Here is a 22,410-nt window from a genome sequence, read left to right on the forward strand (position 1 = left end):
CATTTCTCCATGAGTCTTTGTCTCCTTAGCAGCTGCAGTTTCAGAACTGTCTCTGAGAATCACTACAGGTAACCTCTCCTTTGCTGGTAATTCCCTCTTCAAACAGTGTGAACAATTGCAAACTCCCTTGATTCACTTGCAGCCCCAAAGCCCAAATCCATAGATAATGTATCAGAAGCTCACAGAAAGTGAAATAGATGTAGTTCATCCCCTGTGTAGGGGAGCACTGGTCCTACAAAGGCAAGCTACTAAATTCTCTGGAAACAAATTAGCTTTAATAAATTATCTTGTAAATTCCACATTACCCGCTACTTCCCTAGTCTTATCTATTCTTGCTACAAAGCTTTGCCCAGCGTTGATGTCAAACTAACAGGCCTGCACTTGTCTGGATCACTCTTTACATTCTCCTGGACAGAAGTATATTTGTTACTCTCCCATTCTGGGGACTATCCCTGATTTGCACAATTGTTATGTATTTTTCCTACTTGAGTTGTTGTTCTGTGTGCCAATGCTGTTAATAGGCTAGGTAGATATCAGCTTGTCATTTTTCACTTGAATCACTATAGATTTTTATTTCACCTCAGATGATGTTGTGCCTACTGCCCTACCCTCATTTGCAATGGGAATCCTGTCACTGCCCTTAATAGCACATTGTTGTTGCTGTTAGATGCAGGAAATAAGATTTGCAGCATTTGAGACATCATTAACTTTTGATCTATTTTTGCCTCGAGTATGCAATGGTCCTAATTTGTTCTCTTTGTTCCCCCTGGTTTCTGTGGCTTAAGTATCATTTACTGTTACTGTTTAATTTCCTATGTGAAGGAGGTTTTTGGTCATTCGTACTTTATTTTTGCAGTTTTTAACCTCTGAAATGTACCTTCTCTCATTGCTTTTTTCCCATCTGAATTTTGAATTTTAACTCTGCCTTCTCTGCACTCAAGTCCCAGAGATGCTTAGTCAGACTCAATTATTCATTGCCTCAGATTTCAAAGTTTGCATTTCTAAGCCTCAAAACCTTCATTCTAAGCCTGGTTTTGTCTGTCTTGAAATGTAAAATGAGAAAAGTCAGCTCATGATCAGACTTTATTCAAATCTTACTACATTTAAACCCGTACAGGAGCCAAGTCTAAAATGGTCTTATATTTTTTCACTTTTGTGAAGAAATCCATCACATAGTATATCTGTATGAGAATAAGTGGTAATCATCTTTCAATCTTTTGCTGGGAAGTTGAAGTCTCCCATTATTCCCATTATTGTTTATGTGTCTGACAACTGTAGACTGGAGCTAAGAGCAAAGAGCAGGCTAGCAAGGCTGTCTTTCTTTAGCAGCGATTTGCACAAAACCACTCTATTGCTGACCCATAACATTTCCTTATCCTCTGCTTCTTGCTAACACAAAGCACCATCTTATTACATCCATTTGCCCTGGTTTCCAGACTTCCTGAGATTTTTCAGTACTTGTATGGCATTCATGCTTTTATTTCACCCTTCCTGTGTTGACACTTGTCTTAAGAGTTTTAGATCCTGAACATGATCATCTCAAAGTTTGCCTGACAGTTTGGTCTTCCTCACATTGTCATAGAGTATCAGGTCTCTACCACTTGAAACAGATTGTATTGGATTAGATTATTGGCACTGTCTCTTGTGCTGGTAGTCCATTATCTTCGCAGTCCATACAACTGGCCATCAGCGGACATGAAGTGGCCTTATCCTGCCCATTTACCTGTCTGGAAATCAGCCACTCTCTCTGCCTAGAACAGGGAATGGATTTTCCTCAGCTTTCTTCAAAAGCTCTGAAGTTTTCTGTGACCTTTCCAGTTTTATGGTATGATAAGCTTTTGCTTCCACAGAAGGGTAGAAGTCAGTATGAATAGTGCCAACAAAACAGAAACATAACAATGAAAATGATATTTGAATTCAGAACAGGTATTTAAAAAGTTCACCTTCTCCAGCACAAATGGGGAAAAGAAAAATAAATAAATAAATAAATAAATAAATAAATAAAGCAGTCCTAAATCATCAAAACTGGCCAAAGAATTAGAAGAAGTACTATTTTTCCAAGGCTGCAATGTTTTCCATTCATCTCACTGGGCCAGCAGAGCACTAGAGAGCTGGATGCACTGAACTCATGGCTGATACCCTAAATGACCTGCAGGAAGATCTTATCTCTGTCCCCCCGTTTCTCCTTTTATTCTCTGTTTTGTCTGTTTGTATCACTAGCTATCAAAGCGCTACTGAGATATGCACGTGCAGCACCCTGCACAACCTTGTTTCAGGCTCCAGTGGGACCTTTAGGCATTACCATCCTATAAACAAGTAACAGTGATAGTGAGCGTAATTACAGTCGTCAAACTATTCCAGCTCCACATCATTAGCCATGCCCTGAGCTAAATAACATTTTAATCAGTTTGATATGTCATCTGTGGCTTTCTTCACTGTCACTTGCAATCCAGCAAACTCCTTCCTTCACGTTTCTAGATTAGACAGAGGGTTCTTAACTGCAGACATCCACTTCCCTGTTCAGGAAGCAGTGAGACCTTTCATCTTCACCCAGAATTAAGATGATATCCAAGCATCATGAGACACAGCGCGTATGTCTCCTAGACCCATCCCATAAAAGCAGGACATTTACCTCACATGAGAAGAAGACTTAATGCAGAGGCAAAGCAAGATACTCGGTGTCAAATCCATGTCTGGATGATCATTAAAGACAGATCAAAATTACCCGGTACAGGAGAAAAATCTATCATTTGTAGAAGATTATGGTCTCTGATTATTAGTTTCAAAATTATTTTTTTCTTTGGATTTCCTCTGAACTTAAACTTAGTTTGGAACGCCTTTGGTTTTGAATAGTTCTGAAATTGTATTACTTCTCCTAAGTAAGTTGATAGTCTGTTCTATTTCCGTGAAATTCAAATAATATAGTGAAGGATCTGCCATCAGTTTTACTGTGTGCCAGGCTGAGAGCCTTCCTGTACTTAAAGGCAACCTATAGGAAAGCTGGGGAGGGGGTCTTTATCAGGGCCTGGAGTGACAGGACATGGAGTAATAGCTTTACACTGAAAAATGAGATTTCTAATATATGTTAGAAAGAAATTCTTTACTGACAGTACTTCACATCCAGCCACTCCAGCCCCTGGCATGTTCCCTGCAGCCCCTCCAGCCCCTGGCATGTCCCCTGCAGCCACTCCAAGCCTGGCACAGGCCCTACAGCTGGCTCCGGGGACGACCCCGTTGCTGTCTCAGGCACCAATACACACAAGGGGAAGGAATGCATGCAGAAGTCATCTCGTTTCGGAAGGGCAGAAAGTCCTCCCAAGAAGGGGAAGGAGCAAGAGGAAGGCGAGGCAGCCTACCCCAAGGTAGGGCCATCCCAGGGCACAAGAGGCTGTTGGAAAGGAGAGCAGAGACAAAAGCAGCAGGAAGCAGGTGATCCCCATCCCTGGGCGAGCTGCGAGCCATGGGACAAGATTGCAGCTGTCCTCCAGGCGAGCACGTTGTCAGCTGGCTGCTGCGCTGCTGGGATAGCAGCTGCGGGAGCCTGGCAGCAGAGGGCAGGGAAGCCAAGCAGCTGGGATCCGGATCCTTCTCTGGGGAAGGGGGCACTGAGAAAGCGCTTGCAAATGGGGCACAAGCCCTCAGCCTCTGGAGGCGGCGCCTGTCAGGCGTGAAGGAAAGGGATCCCTTCTGGGAAGATGCTGTGGGCTTGCTGAGGCTCGAAGAACAGACGGTGCTGGCTGCTACCAGCGTGCTGCAGCAGCGGCAAGACAGAGCCGTGGTGGTTTTCCTCAGCTGGGCAGCTGAGCTCCAGCACAAGCGCTCTCTCCCTGCCCCTCCTCCAACGCCAAGGGGAGAAAAGAGGCTGGCAAGGGCTCAAGGGCTGCCAGAAGGACAGGGAGATCACTCCACAAGGAGCGTCACGGGCAAAGCAGGCTCAGCACAGCCTGTTCCAGTCCAGCCCGGGGCCTGCTCCTGCGGGGGCTCTCCACAGGCCGCGGCCTCCTCCAGGCCACAGCCACCTGCACCACCGGGGGCTCCTCCAGCCACAGGGGGGCTGCAGCGTGGAGATGTGCTCCACGGGGGACCCATGGGCTGCAGGGGGACAGCCTGCTCCACCAGGGGCCTCTCTCTGCACAGGCCGCAGGGGAAGTGCTGCTGTGAGCCTGGAGCACCTCCTGCCTCCTGCTGCACGGATCTTGGGGGCTGCACAGAGCTTTCTCACTCCTCCCTGAGCCAGACGCTGCTGGGCAGCAGCTTTTGTTCCCTTTCTAAGATGCAAGATCCCTTCTTAAAGTCAGTCCAGCCAAGTAGGAAAAGTAAATGTGGACAGCTGTATCTTGGCAAAGAAGATAGTAGGGAGCAAGGAGGTTTAGCAGTCAAGATGGAAGGTGATGCCATGAGGCTTACAGGCTAGTAATGTTCTAGTGAAACCCAGCCTTCCTAAAGAAACCTGCCTGACTACTTCATGTGAATAACAGACTCTGTTCAGCTCTTTCCTAACATAGAAACGGTGCTGACTGCTTCTTCAGAGTAACATCAGTTAGTGATACTACTGAAATAGTTGTGGTTCAGATGTAGATCTGATTTCTCCTAGTTGTCAATTATTTCAAAAAATTTGAAAGTTTCAAAAGTTTCAAAATTTGAAAGTTGTCAATTATTTCAAAAAATAATTGACAACTTGAACGAAAGAGTGATATGTGGAGACACTGCGTTGTTCCATGGAGGGCAAATCTGCTACTGGATATATATGGTCAGGATGATACCACCAAGTAGTTAGTTCTATAATCAAACCTTTCATTCCCAAAGTTGTACCTGTTTGCTTAATTATTTAGTCCACTTGGGTGCTTTCATCATGAAGTTGTGTTTTCGGTCTCAATCCTTCACTTATGAGTGAATAGGGGACGTGTTTGCATTTGATTGTGCCCCGGATCAGTGGTAGTAGTTTGAGTGTTAATTATTTTCTTCTTTATAGTAATTGTAGCAATTTGAAGCATTGTGCCAGAAGTGCTTTCTGTGAATTTACTGACTGAAAAGCAAATGTGATGAAGTAATGAGACTGTCAAAATGAAAGCTTGTTAAATTTTAGAGAAGTTGTTTGGACAGCAAAGAAATGCTTCTGGATAAATTTTTCATTGCAGTATTTTCCTCTGGGTCCTTAGGTCTCCTAGTTTGGAAACTTGTTATTGAAGCTATAAATGCCTTTTCTTTCATTGTAGGTTCCTAGAAAAAGTTCAGTATAACAAATAAGAATGGTTGACAATGCAGAGTGTATATTAAATAACTGTAAAATACTTGAAAGTTGAGCAAGTAAGAAAAGCGTATTAATAGATGAGGGGTTTTGAGGGAGGACTGTTTTTGTTGTTTGTTTGTTTGCTTTTTGGTTTGTTTGTTTCTTGTTGGTGTTTTTAAGGAAAACTTGGGACAAGCTAAAATGCACTGATTTTGCTTCCAGGCTAGAAAAGAAATGTTCAAGATTCATACTCGTGACTGGACCCCTCAGCCACTGGACGTGTTGCTTGATGAACTAGCTGAGAAATGCATTGGTAAGACTGAAACCAAAAGGGATTCTTGCTTGTGACCAAGTTGTAAAGAACCTTAGCTTGTACCAGGCAGTACCCATGCTCTTGTGCCTTGCTGCACAACTAGTCGACGAGGCAGCTGGCACATCTTCATAGCAATCAGAGTTCGATGCTTTCATCTATTTACTCTTTGTTGTCGTTCCTCTTGTTGTCTGAGAACATTAAACGGTTCTGGGGCATCTTCCTCAAGAGTATAGTTTTTGATGAGGAGTCTGCTTCAGCTGCATAAGTGCAGGATATCAGGCAGTGAGCAACATGAAACTTCCCTGCAGAGCGGTAGCACTTTGAATTCCCTGTTAAGCTGTTTGGTTTTGGCATTACAAATTCTTTAAATGTTGCATGTTGTAAACCTGGGCCTTGACTGATGTAACGTTTGATTTTTGTTTGTTAGGATACTGTGGTGCAGATATCAAATCCCTCTGTACTGAAGCTGCGCTGTGCTCTCTACGCCAATGCTATCCTCATATTTATGCAAGTAGGGAGAAGTTGCTACTAGACGTTAATTCTATTAAAATAAAAGCAAAGGACTTTTTCATGGCTATGAAGAAGGTTGTTCCGGCTTCAAACAGGATCGAGGCTTCACCCGTACAAGCACTATCACCCATTTTCAAGCCACTTTTTAAAAGATCAGTAGAGAATATTTTACAAGTTGTGCAGAAGATCTTCCCGCATGCACAGCTTGCACTAAAGGAGGACCGACAGCAAGGTATAACCACAGCATCCACTTCTTTATAATTCCGCTAAAGCAAAAACTTGTGGTTTGTGCAATCAACTTAAACCTTTCAGACATAATGGTGGTAGAATTTTATTATTTGCATGTGCATGTCTTTTTTTTGGGCAAGTCTGGACTATAACGCATAGGTTTTATTGTGGATTCGAAACTGAAATGCCAAATGGAAGCTCTGAATGACTCAACACACAGTAAAGGACGATGCGTTCTCTACTGAAGCATCCTGCTTCTGACGGCAGCTAAGATAATTAGCATTTGTAGAGGTTGACTTGAGGTTTGAAGTATAAGGCACCTATTTTTCTTTAAAAAATCAAAACTCAGATATTTGGAGGGGAAGCATTTCTGGGTCAATGTTTCTAATTCCTTTCTGAAGAATGTCAGGACCAGGATACAAGTATAACTGGTCTAAGCTAAATATTGTTTTAGCTATCATCATTTTTAACCAGTCTCCTAATTTAAATGTTTGTGGATCGTACTATACACGTGTACGTGAGATCAATTAGCATGATATTTACTAGATGAATGGAATTCTGTGGCCATCACATCCTTAATCCCCGTGCTTTCATTGTGGGAACCTCCTCCAGAAAGAAATGGTCTTGTTGTTTGTTTTTTTTTAGCTATTTAGCAACTGCAGAAATTGTTTGTAATCTCCTTTATTCTAAGGGGGAGAAAAAAATCACCAAGAGTAGCGTACCTTATACGTACACATCAGTGGGACTTAGTACAGCTTTGTAGGGCCTTGTGCCATGTCCTTAGATCTGTGGTGGGATGAACTCTAGGAAATAGCTTTCAGTGTGTGCTCTCAAATGAAGAAAGGGTTTTGGCACTGATTTAGAAGCTGTATTAATGTAAGAGAAAGAGACAAAGGCTATTCAGGAAAGTTAACAAACCTCTTTTGCCTTTCAGACCATTTCAATCCTATTCTACAAGATGACATGTTCGACAGTGATGATGATGCATCCTTGGTTTCTGGAGATGAATTAAAAGATGGAATGCCTGACGGACCAGAGAAAAAACGCCTCTGTTTCAGCAGGTAAAGAAAGATAGATCCCTGTTACGTTTAAATTCTCAGGTCTGCTGAGTCTTTGTAAACAGTTCCAGCTGTTAAAAGTGCGAGGGGTGGTAGACGAAGGGGTAACATCAAGTTTGTGTGTTGAAGGGGTGCTTGGTATTCACAGGAAGAAAGGGTGGAGGGACTAAAGTTGTAATGAGGTTGCTCTGAATGACCAAACTGAAAAGCCCAGGCTTCTCTTCCTAAGCCAAAGTGATCCGTAGACTACCAGAACACGTTGACTTAATCCATGGCATTCTTTGAAAGACTCAAGACCACATAAATGTGCTGTCTGTCCTTTTAGCTAAAAATACGCCAACTTTATGGGTTTGTGTTGCCACCTTTTGCCCTTCTGTTTCAAAGTACTTGGAACATCTGTGTGTCTATTCAGCACCTCATTTATAAACTTGTTTTCTTAACTCTTGTTCTAGGAGTGCTTTCTGCGAACCAACATCATGCCGGCCCTGTCTGCTAATAGTAGGAAAAGAAGGGTACGGCCAGGTTTCTTACGTGGCACCCGCGGTGTTGCACGCTTTGGAGAAGTTTCTCGTTCACACTCTGGACCTTTCTGTTCTGCTTACAAAAGTTGCACCGCCAGAAGAAATCTGTGGACAGGTACCTTTTTTCTTTTTCTTCTCATCGGATTCACTGACTGTATGTAAAGGATCAATCGAGTTGCAAGTAAGGTGAGCAAAATTCATTAGTAATGGAGGTGGCCTTGTTTTAATGTTGCTTCTGTCTGAAAATCCCCTTTTCTTTTAGACAGCACCACAAACAATCTGGATGTTGTACATGTCCACATTTTCCATACCCAATTTTACAGTGAGGATGTTGCTAGCAGCTCAGGAAGCTGGGCGGTGTTGCTAATAAACATCTCTTTGTGGAAAGAAATGCTGCTCATGTCACTGGGATCCAGAAAGTAGTTCTCATTGCCTCCTAAGACTGTGTGCTCCCAGGAGATGGCTCTGTATCAGACTGCATGTCGGCTACTTTTTGTAGCCTTCTTCTAAATTATATTAGTAAGGCAACCAAGGTTTGGGGCTTCTGTTTTTTTTTGTTTTCACACGGACATACACAACTTGTGCTGTTGCGGTATGTGCAATAAAAGCATTAACATTCAGAAAACACTTCATTTGCACGGTGATGTGGTTTTAACTAGAAAAAATGAACAGATTTGGTGTTTTTACTTTTAGGCAGGAAATCCATTTTCTTGTTTGGCATCACTACCTTAAAATATTTTTACCTTTAGTGGAAACATTTGAGAGCCGTACAAGTAAGGACAGACATGTTACACGACTGAATACTGATGTGTCCCATAAGAGGGACATTTCCTTTCTTTGTTATGCGATGATTGTGGCTGTGGCCATATAGCTACGGTGTCTAGCCACTGCCTGAATATATCCTTCCCATCTTCTGACTAGAGTTCCCCGAATACTGATAATCTGAAAGGGTGCACAGAGAAATTCCTTATGTGAAAGGATGCTTGCCACTCTGTTCACGTAGTTTCATTTCATGGGGCAGTCAGATGGCTATGTAGCTATGTATTAAGAGGTTCTTGTACGTGTTTTAGTTTTCTTACGCAAGCTTTCCTTTTCACTAGCTGATCCGAAATGCTCAGAAGACAGCACCAAGCACAATTTATGTCCCAGATATCCATTTATGGTGGGACAACGCTGGACCTGCCTTGAAACTTACTTTTCTAACTCTACTACGTAACATTCCAGCATTTTCGCCAGTTTTGCTGCTTGCTACGTCTGATGTACGTCACTCAGATCTCCCAGAAGAGGTATTTGTCAATACTTTCCTTACTATTTCTTCAGTGTCTTGTAATTTATGAATGCTTTCAGCATCAAAATGATGTGCTTTGTTAAATGCATGCTGTTATTACTCAGGCACCCTAACAAATCACTTAAAATTTGCTTAGAGAAAAAGAATACTGTGAAAGCATCTGCTTAAGGTTTTTTCTGAGTCAAGCAAGTGACTTTCACCCCCTTCTCACACATGCAAATAATAAATTAATACAATAATTCCGGTGGCTACAAAGTGGTTCAGTCAAGAATATGAAGTGCTTGAAATGACAAGAGGATGTCTTTACTGAAGAGATTTCTTCTGACAGTCTGCCATTCCATGCTATGTTGGGTAAACTGCTAATAATGCAATTTAGTAGAGAATCGAAACACTTTGATTAAAAAAGAAATAAATCAGTTTCTTTCTTCATATAGGCCAAAGCTTTCCAAGCTGGAAAGCTGAGTTCCAATTTCTGCTAAAGTAACTTTGGAATCGAATTCTAGTTGTATTCCTAAATAAACTGTAGTAAAAGTACGTGCAGAACTTCATTGACTTCTGAGAGTTTACATTAAGGGAAGGTGCCCAAAACAGGACCACGCTGTTCTCATTCTGATGATTTGGTCTCAGTCATTGGGGGAAGAGAACGGGTCTTACCTAGACATGTTTATTATCAACTGCTTTGAAAGTGCTTGAGTTCCCACAGCAGTTTTTGTACAGGTTGTAAATTCCTTCTAAAATAAGTAGTGAAATTCCTCACCTACCTTTTAATACTAGAACTTGAAAATGGAGGAAGACGTAGAGGTACTAGCTACTTCAGACACCTTTTGGTAGAGAAATAAAAACTCAGCAAAAAGCCCTCACTTGTCTGCTGAAGCCTTTCTCTTCCCTCTATAGCCATAAAGGGTCTAAGTAAAGGATGCAGCAAGGCAAGTAAATCCAAAGGAAGCGATGTTGGATGCGGTGAAAGCCATTACTTTATCAGTGTAGCGTACAATTCCTTCACGGAGCTTTAATTCTACAGGTGATTCTTAAAGGTGATATTTGAATTTGCCGTGCCAGCCTGTGAAAATGTAGCCTTTTAAGGCCAGGAAGATAACTTTTTTCAGTTTGTGTTCTTCAGGTTATTATTAATTTGAAAAGGTACTCGTCTTTTTGGAATAGAAGATGAGTTTTTTGTGGCCTTAAATCTGAAATGTCTTTCCTCCTTCTGCTTTAGATCCAAAAATTATTTAATAAGGAATTTGGAGAAGTGTGCAATATTGAGTTGCCTGGTAGGGCAGAGAGAGCAGCTTTTTTTGAGGACCTAATTCTAAATGAAGTGGCTAAGCCTCCTGTAAAGAAAAGAGGTGAGGAGGATATGAGAAGTACATCTAAAACTTTCCTATCGAAGTTACTAGCTCTTTGGGATTTGCTTTGGTGGTCATTTTCTGTCAGTAAGTTGTCATATGCTTGTATTTGAGTACTGTAAATTGGCTAATTTTTCCTGATTAATTGAAGTTGATCGGACATTGGAAGTCCCGCCTGTAGCACCACCAGCTGAGCCTCAGAAGCCACAAGAGGAAGAAGTAGGGATGCTGGAGGAGGAAGAGGAGGATACCTTGCGTGACCTTAGAATTTTCTTGAGGGACGTTACTCACCGACTTGCCACTGACAGACGTTTCAGGGAATTTGCAAAGCCCGTTGACCCACAGAAGGTAAAGTAGTGCTGATCTGTGTGTGTCTGTAACTTGTCAGTGTTCGTATTTCTCAGCGTTTTGGGGAAGGTTCAACGTTGTTTTTAGGGCTGCACTATTAGGATTTTGCAAGAAGCAGAGGCAGTGCTTTTACTTCTGCTGACTCTCAAATGTCTCTTACGGGATTATTCGCTGAAAGCCCTGGTTTCATTCTAAAAAGCCAGTCCAAATGCCAACACAGTTTGCTCGTGAAAAGGCTTTGATATGTAGGCATGTCACAGCACTGAAAAGCACAGAGATCTTTCCTTATAATTACAAACAGTATTTACAGGACTACTTTAATGAAGTCTAAAGCCCTTTATTGGACTGTCAGTTCCTGTGGGAACAGGAATAGGAGCAGCAGTTTGTAAAAATAAGTTTTGAGATCCTGTTCTCTGTTTCATCTGGAACTCCTCAATAGGAATCAACCTTAAGTGCAGTGTGTTTTCTTTTTCCTCCAATTGGCTGCTTAGATGCCTTTTTCTCCTTAATTTATTAGATAAGCCTAAACTAGGGGCGTATATTTCAAAGACAGATGTAACTTGAATATACCTGCGGATCAGCAAAGTCCTCTTCATGTGGGCATCCACTGGCTTTTCTTCCCCTTTTCTCCTAGGTTCTTGAGCTGTGAAAAATCTAGACAGATACATATGTCCTCATCTCGACTAGTCATTAGGCTCCTCTTCTGGTCTGAGGGAAGAAATCAGCACCTCAGCGCCCAGTTATCTCATTCTAAAGTAGATGCCTGCAATAGGTACTTCACAGGTGCAATTCATGCACCTTTTCCTCAATGCCGACAACAAAGAGAATGCCGAATGGCTTGCTCAGCTTTCACTGTTTTGATTTTCTGAAGCAAAGTGAAAAGAATCTCCCACCCTCAGTGTTTCTTCTCTACCATGCACGTGCTTCTGACCTCCCTACTTCTTGTTGTCCTCTCCTAGCCGCTCTAATGAAAAATGAAAGAGCCCTTCCATTTTTGAGAAGCAAACTGGTTAATTTCAGCATCTTCTGATGCATCGCAAATGTTTTGCTGAGAAGATGATAAGCAGCGTTATTTCCAGGGAGCAGTAGTATTTCCATTTGGTATGGCTGCTCCTTAAAGCTACATACTCGCAGGCTCACACAGCTAATGGACAGCTGTGGCAGTGGAAGAAGGTGCTGCCACTAGCTTGTCACTGTTGCTGTGCCAGAGATTATCGTCTCTGCGTCTTTGGTAATAGAAATGACTGTGTGAGAGAGAGGTGATTGCTACAAGCAGTCACTTTGCTATTTACCCACCCCTGAATTTAAAGGTAGAATTGAGCAAACTAATCCGCCTTTGCTCTGGGCGTTTGAGCAATCTGTTCTGCCAGCAGAGTTGTAGGCATGGCACACGTGGGTAAAGGTAATCACCTAAGGGTGCTTCCTTTTCCAGCTGGCACAGCTGTATCTACAAGATCTGCAGCCTTTTTACAGTGCCCTGCGCTGCTGCAATGCTTCTCTAATGAAATGCAACAGTGGCTTTGCTGAGGCAGCAGCTGTCCTACAAAGAGGATCGTGTCATTCCCTGCTGCTTTGGGAGCAGTCGGCTTGCAATTACAACCATTGATGTGCTAGATTGGTTAGTAGTAAGATTGTCCGAAATTTCAGCCTTTCCTTTCTCTGAAATATGAAAAATTAACTCATTTTCCATGCTGAAATCTCATGGGATATTTAATCTGTTCTCTGAAGTGTCACATTTTATTTAATAGCGTAAGAAAAAGTAGGATGTCACTTGTATTGTTACTGTTCAACCTCCGAAAACATATAGAGCGTATTCAAAGGATCTTGTACGATTCTAAAGTTGTTGTTTTGCTCCATTGTTGTCTTCAGAAACTGTTACGCTGTGTCACTGAGATAACGAAGGGATTTGACATTTATCACCTGCAAAAAGTATATGGCATCATTAATCAGTGTATTTACAACCATAGAGAAGACTACGACAAAACCGATTTGGTGGAGGTAATTTTTGTTTTGAATTCTAGCACTTTCTGTCACTGTTACACAGTATTTGTGTGTTCTGGGATATCGTGGTTGTTTAGCATTGCTCTTTACTGCTTAGGTGTTTGTGCACAGACAACAACAACAGTACGACTTCTCCCTTTCAGTCTGGAAGACGTTTATCCATCTTGCAAAACCATTGTTGTATTTGGCATAATTGTTGGCAGTTTCTGCAGAAAAAAGCTTGAACTTGAAGACAATGAGTCCACCCACACAGCCCTTTCAAAGCAATTAACCTTAGTCTGCCAGTAGTTTTCCTGTAGTAGTTTTTCGCGTTTGTTTGATCAGGCCTTTACCGCAATGCTCACGTTCTCAGACTGCTGGGGTTTTATATTTTTGTCATTTTCTTAGAAAATGGCGAATGATGCATATCCCGGCTTCCAGATGATTAGTTCCTGTTACTCCCAATTTGTGTCAGGCTGTGTTTGGTTGGAAATGAAAATGTAATTGCAAATTCCCCTGAACAGCACAACATGTCTGTGGTATTAATTAAAGCACTGTAAAAACGTAGAATATCTGAGAATGCATTCCTTCAAGCATGGCCGTGTTTTTTTAAACCTACAGAGGAGGCAAAATACGGTATTTAGGCTTAGTAGATGAAATGTATTGCTTCTATGGTGGCAGATCCGTGTCTTGAGATTTTAAACCTGGTGGATCTCGTGCTCGAACCTTCAAAGGAGATGTTACATAGACAGTAAACCGTCCTGCTTTTCGGGGAGGACTCTCCTTAGGTCATTCAGAAAACGCCTTCAGTCTTCATTCACTGCAGCATTCACAAAGTGAATGCCTTCCTGTAAGGTTAGTCACTGATGGCCACTCATTCCATGCTTTCACTAAGAAAAACCTTCGCAGCTTTGAATCTGAATTTCCAGCCCCACGTTTAGGTGAGCCCGGAGCGGCGTCAGGCATCGCTGGGCTCCTCGTCCGGTGGCGCTGGTGAAGTGAAAGATGCCAAATGTGAAGTTTGACGGTGAGCTGAGGGGCTTGTGCTGGCCCGGTGGCTCTCTAAGCCCCCGTGTCTGAGCAGCGGGAGCATCCGAGCAGCACAGGACGGAGCTCAGCAAGAGGCTGGGGTCAGGGCACTGCTGCAAATAGAAATGCTTTGCGGGCTGCAGAGGTTAACCAGGTACACGGCACTGTTTTACTACATGGTGGAGACCTATTGAGAGTGTTTCTGCCCTCCTTTTTAGCTGAAACATCCCCAGATTCTAAGGGGAAAAGGAATAGAAGGGACTTGCGGAGGTAATCTGGCCCTGCCTCCTGCTCAAAGCGAGGTTAACTTTGAAATGAGATCAGGTTGGTCTGGGTCTTGCCCACTTTTGCAATCTTCCAGGGACGGAAATTGCTTCAAAGTTGCCAGCAGATCTCCTCGACCTCTCCAGACAGCTGCCTGCAGTCCCCAGCCGGTGTAGAGGTGCCGCTACATCAGAAGGCCTTGTTATAAATGGCTCAGGATTCAAATTAGGATTAAATAAAAAAATAGGATTTATTGAAAGAATATAAAGGAATAGAGGTAAGCAAACAGCGCTGGGTGCACCGGGAGTCTCCGCTCCACCAGGACGCACACCAGTTACATCAAGCAGCTGATTTTTATGCTCCTAGACTAATACATATTCATTACTACTTCTAAAAAAAATAGATTATTAAAATTAGCTTCCGGGGTGCAGTCCCTCCTACTGGAGCATGCGCAGTCTCCTCTGGGGTCTCTTCTGGGGGTCTCCAGGGGTCTTTCATGCTGAAGGCTCGTAGTCTTCCTCTCCACCTTTGTACTTACTGGGCACCATACCAAGTTTACGGAACATCTTCTTCAAGTCTTGTCTCCCAGCCGCCCTTCAGCTTCTTTCTCCTTCCTCTTTATCTCTCGGCCCCCCCTAACCAGATACCAAAGATCCACATAGTATCCCATAACAGTCACTAGTTGTTATCAGTTGTTCTGAAACTCCCAGACACACGAGTAATTAAAACATTCTTCCCCAGCCATTCACAGACACATCTATAGCAGTGTTAGAAATAGAAGTCCGGAATAACAAAAGCCAACAGGTTCATAAATTTAAGAAGTGATAAATTGACTAGAATGAGGGGGAGACTGGGACACACTGCATCTGTGGTTCAAGAATTAAATTGCCAGTGCAGGGCCCAGAGGCAGACAGGATTCAAACAGAATTGTTCTTTATGGACACGAATTGTTAAAACATTCCTCACAGCCTGAAATAAAGAGGTTAAAGGCAAATAGTTTTCCTTTGGTTTGATGATTAAGTGGCAAACAAGAGGATGAGTTGCAAGATCCCTTCTTAAAGCCAGTGCAGCCAAGTAGCAAAAGTAAATGTGGACAGCTGTATCTTGGCAAAGAAGATAGTAGGGAGCAAGGAGGTTTAGCAGTCAAGATGGAAGGTGATGCCATGAGGCTTACAGGCTAGTAATGTTCTAGTGAAACCCAGCCTTCCTAAAGAAACCTGCCTGACTACTTCATGTGAATAACAGACTCTGTTCAGCTCTTTCCTAACATAGAAACGGTGCTGACTGCTTCTTCAGAGTAACATCAGTTAGTGATACTACTGAAATAGTTGTGGTTCAGATGTAGATCTGATTTCTCCTACGCACGCTGAATTCACAGCTGTTGATCCTCCAGAGGAGGCTTTGCAATTGAACACCTGGAGAATAAGTAAATTTCCCGCTGTTGTTCTCCTCTCCTCTTGTTTTGTTTTGTTTTGTTTTTTCCTAGTAGCATAGGCTTAAGACTCTGAAGAAACGGGCTGCTTTTTTTCATTTCCAACACTGGCTGTTCCTCCTGAGCCCCGCCTTCTATTTTTGCAGTCATAGGATACGTGAATGTAAATTGGTGGGAGAGAGGTAGAAAACTCTGTTTCAACTGGTGTTTTTTCAGCTATGTGGGGAGAACAAATAGAGTGGTTTTGAATATTCTGGCTCTTATTCAGAGCGGCATGTGGAGGGAGACAGATGCGTTTGCTTTTTGAGTGCAATGGCTTCAGAAGCAAGAGGGGAAAAAGCACTTTCTCTGGGAGCTGAAGAAGGTGTCCTAATCACAGGAGAGGTTTCTAAATGGCATATCTTTGCGAGTGTTCGAGTAGTCCAGAGGTTTTTGTTTGTTTGTTCGACGTTGGAAGATTTTACTCGTAATATTCACGTCCTTCAGCAGAAGTGAGAAATGTGATTTTATTTTGTGCAGTGTCGCGGACCCTCCGAAATCTCCTGGGAATGATGAATACCTCGCACAGTACCAATGTGATGATGGTGGAGACAAGGAGAAACCAAGAAGATCAAAAGAACGTGACCTCATTTCAGAAGAAAACGTTTTGTACGGCAAAGAGTCTTGTGAGCCTGGTGAGAAATTGTGGCAAACTTCCTTCCTCAAGTCTGACACTGAATGTAGCTCTAAAAACCTTTCCTCCTCAGCTGTTACAGAGAGATGCCAAGATACAAAGGACGAGACTAAAACCACTGAGAAAGAGCATTACCAAAGCAAGAGGGAAAATGCTCCTACTGAAGAGAAGGAGAGTCAAAAAGCAGGTCCTTCCAGCAAGAGAAGGATAAAGTTGAATACAAAGAATACAAACTTGAGCTCCTGATTGGCTTCATGCTGAACTCTGTGCAGTTCTTGTCCTAATCTTGGTCTCTCCGTAGATAATCTGGTTTAAATCCAAATAGAATCATGCGATGAGGAAGATCTCACTGCAACAAATTCAACATCTAAAATCAAAGTTGACATTTTCCGTGATTTTCTTCCTGAGCAGAAGTGTGCAGTACTCCTTTTATATTAAGGTAGAGATTATTTCAAACAGTCTTGAAGTGCTTGATGACTTAACAGTCTGCAGATTGATTATCAAATCAAAAAACCCCGACTTGGTAGACTATTTTTTTCCCAGTTTTGAATGACCACTAGGAAAGAAGGCCTGAAATAAAGAGGTTAAAGGCAAATAGTTTTCCTTTGGTTTGATGATGAAGTGCCAAACAAGAGGAAGAGCTCTCCCCCAGGCGCAAACATCATCCTTTTGCTCTGCGTTCTGGGCAGCAGCGGGTGGGTCCCTCCTGGAAGGAGCCTCCTGGAAGCGGCCCTGAGCTCCCATGGGGCAGCTGCTGCATTCTCCTCACAGAGGACACCCCTGCAGCCCCCCGCTCCCACAGCCTGGCCACGCAACCCCAAGCCAAGACACGGAGCGAGCCTCCCTGATTGCCAGGCAGCAGCTGGCTCAGCCTGGGACCCCAGGCCAGTGCCCACAAGACTCTCCTGGGCCTTCCAAAGCAAGCCTGGTGGGGATGGAGCACCCACAAAGAACTGACTCACACAACAGGACTCCTTGCCAACACCGCCTCACAGACCTCTGGGCCTTGAGCGGGTAGCTCACCTTGAGCCAGCTCATTTCCTTCCCAGTAGCTGGCATGTGCCTTTTCGGGGGCATTTGGGGGCTACAGCGTGCTGCTAAGAGGGATGTTGGAGCTCCAGCAGGGCAGTGCTTCCACTAAGGCAAGGCCTTTTCTGCATCTTCTACTGCCCTGCAAGCGAGGATGCTTGGGGCACACAAGAAGCTTTGCTCGTCAGCACAGCAAATCCCCGTGACCTTGTGTCTATCAGCATGGTCCAAATCCCTCTTGTGATCTCTGCATAGCTGTGGGGTGGCCAAGCTGTGTGTTGCATGGTGAAACTGGGAAATGCTTGGGATGGGGAATGCTGAGTGGGCCGAGAACTCCTTGCTGGGATGGGAAGGCTTCCTTGGGGTGGGAAGCCATTGGGCTAGGAAAGGAGAGAGATGGGAAATGTTCCTTAGGAAGGAAATCCCTGGGAAGCAAAAGCTTTGATAAAGAGAGGGATATTGCTTATCAATGACTGTTGTGGGAAAAACTCTCTTAACTGAGAGTTGAGGAAATTCTTTTAATGCCAACTAATTTGTATAAATTTAATTCCTAGTTCAGGTGTTGGGAAGCAAAAGGACAAACATGAAACCACATAGGGGTAACGCTTTTCCTCCTCTCCTGGGCTCAACTTCACTCCAAGCACCTGTTTGACCTGCTGATCTCACTCAGCCCATTCACTGGGGAAATGGGCAGCACAGGAGGAGGCTGTGATGAATATGCAGCAGTTCTTCTCTGCCGATCCTTTCTTGTCGTTTCTACTTTGCTCCAGTGGGGGTCCTCCACAGGCTGCACTCCCTGTCAGGAATATTCAGCTCTTCTGCCATGGATCCTCCACAGGTTTCAAAGAATATGGGCTCCACCATGGAGCATCTACTTCTCCTCCTCCTATGACCTTGATGTTCCCTCTGTTGTTCCTCATTCTTTTTGTTCTCTCCATCTCTCTCCATCCAATATTTTCTGGGCATTCTTAGAGGCAGCACACCTTGGCTTATTGTCTGAGTTTGGCTTATGGTGAATCTGTTGCTGTGTCCAGCACAGAGCAGCCCCTGAATTCCTACCAAAACCTTGCCATAAATCTCAATACCCCTGTTAAAAGAGACCCTCCTGTTTGTGGCCCTTCTTTGGACACTCTCTAACAGTTTTATGTCTTTTTCTTATACTGTGGAGCCCAAAACTGCACACAGTACTTAGTACATGGAATAACAACAGAGACTGCCTGTCATTTTCTCTTCTCTGCACAAGCTCTGTTGCTAACACTGTCCAGAAATCACCACTGTCACAGACAGTAGTAGCGTTCCCTCCTCCCACGGTTGGTTCTTCCCCCCCAGACTTAGACACCATCCACAGAAATAAGAATAATAATGCTAATAAAATAAAAATAAAATAAAATAAAATAAAATAAAATAAAATAAAATAAAATAAAATAAAATAAAATAAAATAAAATAAAATAAAATAAAATAAAATAGAATAAAATAAAATAAAATAAAATAAAATAAATAAAATAAAATAAAATAAAATAAAATAAAATAAAATAAAATAAAATAAAATAAAATAAATAAAATATAAAACAAAACGGTCAAAAGCCGTCAGGAAGGCAGTGGTGCAGACTGTGGAGAGCCTGGGTTCAAATCCTTCTTCTGCGAGGCTCTGAACCTATATCCCACCACAAACTCTCTGCTAATGTATGGCAGGGAGAGGAGGAAGAAAGAACATATCTCCTGCACTTTCCATTTATTGTTGACTGACAATTCTGTAGAGTTATAAAGCCTCAATCAGTGAGATACGGGGTTCTTCTCACATTGTCTCACTGTGCCCTCAGGGAAGAGCTCTAATTTAATAGATGCTTCACCACAAAATCATGGGTCATCTGCAGTTTTGAACTTTTCTGGGATCAAGTCCCTTCAGATGGTTGAGGAATTTGCTCCGGCACCTATGTAAAGTGGTGCTCTACTAAGCTAGTGAGTGAACAAGAGAGAAATCCTCTGCTAGATGACTTGACAAATTGGGTCTGAAAACGGTATTGAGGCAGAATAATCCACGATTTTTGCCTTGGGTACACAGAGAGTTTGGGTGTTGTAGACTTCTTTTATTCTTCATTAATATAAAAATTTTCAAAAATGTGTTTGCTCAACCTTGCTCCCACTGTGTGCATGGGAGGGAGATAACTGAAAGTGGGGAGCGTTGCTTGGATCCTGCAGGTGGCTGAGGTCCAGTGGGGTTGGAGGCTTTCTTACTCCTTTTGCAAATGCAAAGCAACCCTGCGCCTACCCTGCACTTGCAGAAGGATCGTGACATGTCTTTGTTTTATGCTCTTATGTTCTGTTCTGTTCTGTTCTTATTATGTTCTGTTAGGTTAATTCTGTTCTTATTTTATGATCTGTTCTATCCTTACGTTCACAACAGGACTCCTTGCCAACACCGCCTCACAGACACCTGGGCCAAAGAGCAGGGCCTCGAGCGGCTAGCTCACCATGACCGAGCTCATTTCCTTCCCAGTAGCTGCCAGGTGCCGTTTGGGGTCATTTCAGGGCTACAGCATGAGAAGACTTCCTTGGGGTGGGAAGACATTGGGCTAGGAAAGGAGAGAGATGGGAAGTGTTCTCTAGGTAGGAAATCCTTGGGAAGGAAAAGCCTTGGGATGGGAAGTCTTGAATGGGGTGGGTACCATTCCCTGGGGAAGGAAGTGCTTGGAAAAGTCCTCCGAGAGGGGAATTCTTTGGGACGAGATCTCTTTGGCTGAAGAAACGCTTGGTGTTGATGGGACAGATTTCGCCTGGCTTGCTGGGAATGTGCCATCAGGTGAAATGGCAAGGATGGGCACAGCCGCTGAGGCCGAGAAGCCGGTCCTGGGCTGGGTAAGCCTTGGGCTGGGCAAGTGGTGGTGTGGAAGCGTGGTGGGCATGGCAAGTGCTGCGTGGGAGGGCAAGCCTGCTGGGGATGGCCAAGTCTTGCGCTGGGCAGCCTGCTTGGGTCCAAAGCCTGCAGTCCTCCCCAAGATGTCGGCGAGGGGCTGGTGAGCCGTTGGGACGGAACCCCCGTTGCCCGGGTTCCCCAAGCAACCGCCCCACTCTCCAGCCACCATGGCAGGTCCAGCAGCCGGCTCCCGCTCCTCCCGGGGCTGCGGCCCTGCTGGCGAGCCCAGCGCCCCAGAGCTCAGCCCAGCGCCCTTTTTCCCACAGAGGGTTTCCCCAGACGGCTTCCGCGGCTTGCGCAGACGCAAAACTCCCCCTTCGTCGTCCCAGCCGTGCCGCCAACGGTGGCTGCCTGGCTGCTGCCCTCCCTCCCCGGAGCGACGGCGCTGCCCTTGCAGCCCCCGCAGGTACCCACCCTCCCCTCCGCGCTGCCCCAGGCCACCGTCTGGCACGTGGTGCCGGGGGTCCAGGGGCAGGTGCTGCAGCTCCCCGCCGGGGTGCAGCTGCCACCTGGGGGGCACCTCCCAGCCCAGGGGCACCACCTGCAGCTTGGGCAGCTCCCCGCCGGGGGGCAGCTCCCTGCTGTGGGGCAGCTCCCCGCCGTGGGGCACCAGCTGCAGCTGGTGCAGCTCCCCGCTGTGGGGCAAAACCTGCAGCTGGTGCAGCTCCCTGCTGTGGGGCAAAACCTGCAGCTGGTGCAGCTCCCAAGCATGGGGCACCAGCTGCAGCTGGTGCAGCTACCCACCGTGGGGCAGCTCCCCCATAGCGCTCCTCCCTGTGCCCCCGTCCATCAGTGGGGACAGCCCATGGTGACGGGGACACTGGTGCCCCACCATGCGCTGGGGCTGGGGCCCAGGGCCGTGCTCCATGGGGAGCTCCTGCACCCCGCAGGCACCTGCCTGTTGCAGGCCCCCGCCCAGCGCAACCCCCCGCCACCCCTCGTCCCGGGGCCTCCGCTGCGGGGGCAGGCGCTCCCCACGCCCCGCACCCTGAGCAGCAGCCGGGGGCAGCTGCCGGAGCCCTGCTTGCACGCCGTGGGGCTCAGCGAGGACCAGGGGCCCCCGCTGCCCGGCCACACTCCCCCCGAGCCTGCCCAGGCTCCAAGGACCGCCAGCACCCAGACGGCGACGCCCGACGGTGAGTTTGGGACTGGCACAGCCGGCCGCTTGTGGCCCCACACCCAGGGGCCATGGCAAAGCTGACATTGCCCATCTTGGGGGATTGTCTTGCTTCGTCCTCAGCGGCGACACTTGCAGAGGTGCCTGAGGAGCCCCTGGAGCTGCTGGAGCTGGGCCCTGATGCCTTCGCCGAGGCCTTTCCAGAGCTGGCAGGGGACAGCCAGCAGCTGCAGCACGTGCAGGACCAGCTCCCGGCCGACCTGGACAGCTCTGGCTTGGAGGAGCTGCTCAGCTGCCTGGATGCCGTGGAGCCCCAGGACGCCTTCCCCGATTTGCCCAGCAGTCCTGCCCTCAGCCGCTTCCTCTCGCAGCTGCCTGACCTCTGCGAGGACATCGAGGAGCCGAGCACGCAGGGACTGGAAGCCACAGGAGCCCTCGGTGAGGTCCCCTCAAGCCCTGGGCTGCACCCCGACAAGGTGCAGGCTGGGCGGGCGCTGCAGCCCCCTGCAGCTGCTGTGCCGCCACTCAGCTCCCCCCTCAAGCCTGCAGCCCGGCCCCAGCTCAGGAGAGCCCTGCCCAAAAGGCCTCCCCAGCAGGAATTCATCCCTGCCCGCAGGAGAACCCTGCCCCAGCCTCCCTTGGCTCCCGTCAGGAGGCCCCCCGACCCTGACTGCCTCTCTGCCCGCAGGAGACCCCTGCCCAAGCCTCCCTCGGCTCCCGTCCAGAGCCCCCCCGACCCTGACTTCCTCACTGCCCTCAGGAGAGCCCTGCCCAAGCCTCGCCTGAGTCCCCTCCAGAGCCCCCCCGACCCTGACTTCCTCACTGCCCTCAGGACAGCCCTGCCCAAGCCTCGCCTGAGTCCCCTCCAGAGCCCCCCCGACCCTGACTTCCTCACTGCCCTCAGGACAGCCCTGCCCAAGCCTCGCCTGAGTCCCCTCCGGAGCCCCCCCGACCCTGCCCGCAGGAGACCCCTGCCCAAGCCTCTCCCCAAAAGGCCCCCCCAGCAGGAATTCATCCCTGCCCGCAAGAGACCCCTGCCCCAGCCTCCCTTGGCTCCCCTCAAGAGGCCTCAACTTCTCCCAGCCCTCAGGAGAGCCCTGCCCAGTCCCCCTCGCAGTCCCCTCCAGAG

General features: G+C 46.1%; 2 long non-coding RNA genes across 2 annotated transcripts in view; both read left to right on the top strand.

The window, feature by feature from the left end:
• LOC311424301 overlaps positions 1–22,410 on the top strand; it is a 30,624-nt gene that overhangs the window by 1,737 nt on the left and 6,477 nt on the right. The window lies entirely within an intron of this gene.
• Positions 6,021–7,911, top strand: LOC311424305. Its single transcript, XR_014686046.1, has 3 exons — positions 6,021–6,285; positions 7,216–7,342; positions 7,792–7,911. It is a non-coding gene; the product is annotated as an uncharacterized lncRNA (long non-coding RNA).

Source organism: Aythya ferina (assembly GCF_964211825.1).
Source record: "Aythya ferina genome assembly, chromosome: 27".
NCBI classification, from domain to species: domain Eukaryota; kingdom Metazoa; phylum Chordata; class Aves; order Anseriformes; family Anatidae; genus Aythya; species Aythya ferina.